Source organism: Mastomys coucha, unplaced genomic scaffold (genome assembly GCF_008632895.1).
Source record: "Mastomys coucha isolate ucsf_1 unplaced genomic scaffold, UCSF_Mcou_1 pScaffold17, whole genome shotgun sequence".
NCBI classification, from domain to species: Eukaryota; Metazoa; Chordata; class Mammalia; order Rodentia; family Muridae; genus Mastomys; species Mastomys coucha.
The window spans coordinates 22382744-22386079 of record NW_022196899.1 but is presented as its reverse complement, the minus strand read 5'-3'; the positions used below and the strand labels follow the sequence as shown (position 1 = coordinate 22386079).

The following is a 3336-nucleotide window of genomic DNA, read 5'->3' as shown; positions in this document are numbered from 1 at the left end:
GAGTAACTGACTCATAGAGAAATAGTCAAGAGAGCTGCAGAGATGGTTCAGTGGGTGAAGATGCTTGTCTTGCAGGTCTGGAGACTTGAATTCAATCCCTTGAACCTGTGTAAATGGGAAAGGAGAGAACCAACTCCACAGAGCTGTCTTCTGACCTCCACATGCACACCATAATATGTGGGGACCTACTCATACATATACACACTCTATCTATCTATCTATCTATCTATCTATCTATCTATCTATCTATCTATCATCTACCTGTCTATATGACATCAGGATGTCTGGCTTCAATGCATAATGTTCAAGGTGTGGGCCTGAAAAGAGGAAATTGAAAATGAGTGATGTTAAGAAAGGCAACAAGACTTTTGTTCTGAAGTGTGCCTAATGGCACACTGTGGAAAAGGGAGGCACGCATACAACTGGGCCATATCTCCATGGTCTGTTTGCTTGGAAGAAGGGTCTGGCCTCTTGCTTCTCTGACAGAGATGCCAATAGAACACAGGCGACATCTGGGGAGACGACACACTGACAAAGTATCCGGAGAATACCAAAAATTACATCCCTAGAACAAAAACAATCTTCAATGGGATATGGAATGGAGAAAGGGCAGACCTGACAGCTTACCTTGAAAAGACTGCTGGTGAGTCACAATCTCTGCCTCGCTTCTTACACAGCAAATGTCTCATGGCTTTTAATGTGAGCCATGACTTAATGGGAACTTAAGTTGTGAACAGCTAGCAGTGCTATTGTTGGACAGTTCCAATTTCAGTAAAATTGGCTTGTAGTAATGAGAAGAGCTTTGTAAAAATAAGAGTTCCAGCTCTGTAGGTACTTCCCCTGCTCTCTCTGCCTCAAGACTGGGGCTGGACTTAGTTAACAATGTTCGACTTTCCACAAAGATGGGGGTGCCACTGCAAAGCTGTTGAATAGTTTTATGTTTAGGTTTATGTGACTGGGAATATGAATATTTAAACACTGGAAACACTCTCTCGTTCAGAATCAAGCAGAGGACACTTGTGCTTGAATTTGTGTTCTTTGACCAGCCACAGGCAAAGGTTAAACATCAGAAAGCAACTGTCTGCCCTTGACAGTGGCAATCCAATCAGAATCCCCTATGTCAAAGGATGCTGGCCTTTACTACTGAGAGGCTTAGTGTGTGCAGTTTGTGTGCAATATCAAGCAAAGACTATTTAACACTTCTCAAAAGCAATTAAGAACTATCTGGAAGCCTGGTGAGTGGTGGTTTTGCTGCTTTTAAAAATGGTGGCTTCAAGTACTTTAGCAAGGAGAGAGAGAGAGAGAGAGAGAGAGAGAGAGAGAGAGAGAGAGAGAGAGAGAGAGAGAACTGTCTTGTGATTCCTAAAAGGCAGGAGAGCAACTTTAATGACCTAGTGGCAGCTACTGAGAACTCAGGATGTAGCAGAAGTTAGTGAAAGACAATGTAACACCTGCTACCTTTGGTGTGCCTAGAAATAATAATACACAATCGTTAGACTAGAGCTGAGAACATGAATTAATGAAGAAGTATGATATATAACTTTTTATTAGAAACCAGACCTTGACAATTTAACTCTGTGGACTCCTGAGTATTTTAACATTTTTTTTTTTTTTGCTATTATTAGTCAGCATTCTGTTACTATGACAAATTGCCCAGGACAGGGGATTTTTGAAGAGACTTACTTAGCTAGCTGTTTTAGAAATTCAAGGAAATGATACTGGTGTTGGCTCTATTCTGGTGAGGACCCCCTTACCTGTATCACTTCATGGCCAGTGGGACAAACACTACACATGTCTTCCCTTTGCTGATACACAAAATGAAGCTGTCTATAATCTGATCACATAAATGTCAGATATTCAAAGATCAACTCTATTTTCCATCATTCCCTTATCCTATGGTAACAGTACCAGTCTATTTTAGTCTCATGCTTCAAATTTATTCTTCCCTCCTTTCCAATTACATGGGTAGCCTTCACACTTAGTTTAATACCAGGCCTCCCACAGAGGGCTAGAGAGATACCTCAATGGTTTCTCTATACTCAATGTCCATGGACATGGACACACAGACATAGATACACAGATATAGACACACAGACACACATGCACAGACATAGACACACACATATAGACACAGACACATGCACACAGATAGATACAGATATATAGATATACATAGAGATATATAGACAGAAACACAGATACAGACAGACAGACAGACAGACACACACACACACACACACACACACACACACACACACACACATACACACACATACAGATGGTTCTACTCATCTTTAAGAACTATTTGCTCAGACTCTGAAAGCATGGCCTCGGGTCTGAGTGCTTCCACAGGTCATGTGACTTGTCTGATCTGAGCCATGAACTCAGTAACCTGAGTAGTAGCTACAGGCTACAGTCTATGGCTACAGTCAAAGCACCATGGGTACCAGAACCTCCTGAGGAATTTCCACCCTGGTCTGCGCAGTGGATCTCAGTAATCTACTCTCAGTTTTTACTACAATCTTCAAAACGTCATGTTATCATTCTAGTGTGCCCTTCACCAAAATGTTTATTCTTTGTTTTTAGGGAATAGGAGATATGAGGATAATTCTGTCATGTTTTTCAGTTAATCAAGAACACTCCATGAACAATTGCTCACAGCCTAGCAGCCAAACTCCAGGATCTCACCTCAAACTGCCTAGTGGTCTTCCTGTCCCACTCAACCATGTTCCTGCCATTGAAACAGGTTCCTTCTGTTGGTACTTGGAATCTCATATTCACAAAACCTTCCTGCATCACCTCACCACACTCAGTCCTTGCATCCCTTCAAACACCAGCTCATGGGTGTGCTCTCCAGCCAGAAGGAAGCACCTGCTTTCTCTCTGGGCTTCCAGAATTAAATTGCTAACCACATTAATCCATACCCTTACAGTGGAAATTGGAACTGGCTGTGTAGGCATTTCTTGTCCTCTGAATCTATATACCTACTCTGTGTCCCTCATGACGACTTGTGCTTCCTGTAATGATATTCAGTAGTAACTATTTCATGATTAAGATATTTATTGAGGATCTGTTTTAGGGAAAGTACACTGACAAGCCTTGTCAAAAATATATACACTTAGTCAGATGGCAGCAACACACATGAATAGACTGCTAGGATCTCTGGGAAATAAATTGGGAGCCGCTGGAGTACAGCCACCCTAGGAGGAAGAGCACCAGCAAAAGAACACCAACTTCAGTAGCAATAAAAAAGGAGACATACTGTGGTAAACAGAAGAGGAGATAGTCCAGAGTTCCATCTAAAGGCTCAGCCCCAGGTGCAATCGGGGTGCTCTT

The 3336-nt window shown here is 42.0% G+C and overlaps 1 pseudogene; it reads left to right on the top strand.

Moving 5' to 3' along the window:
• The first annotated feature begins 337 nt into the window (after positions 1-337).
• LOC116094885 lies at positions 338-2630 on the top strand (annotated as a pseudogene).
• The last annotated feature ends 706 nt before the right edge of the window (positions 2631-3336 follow it).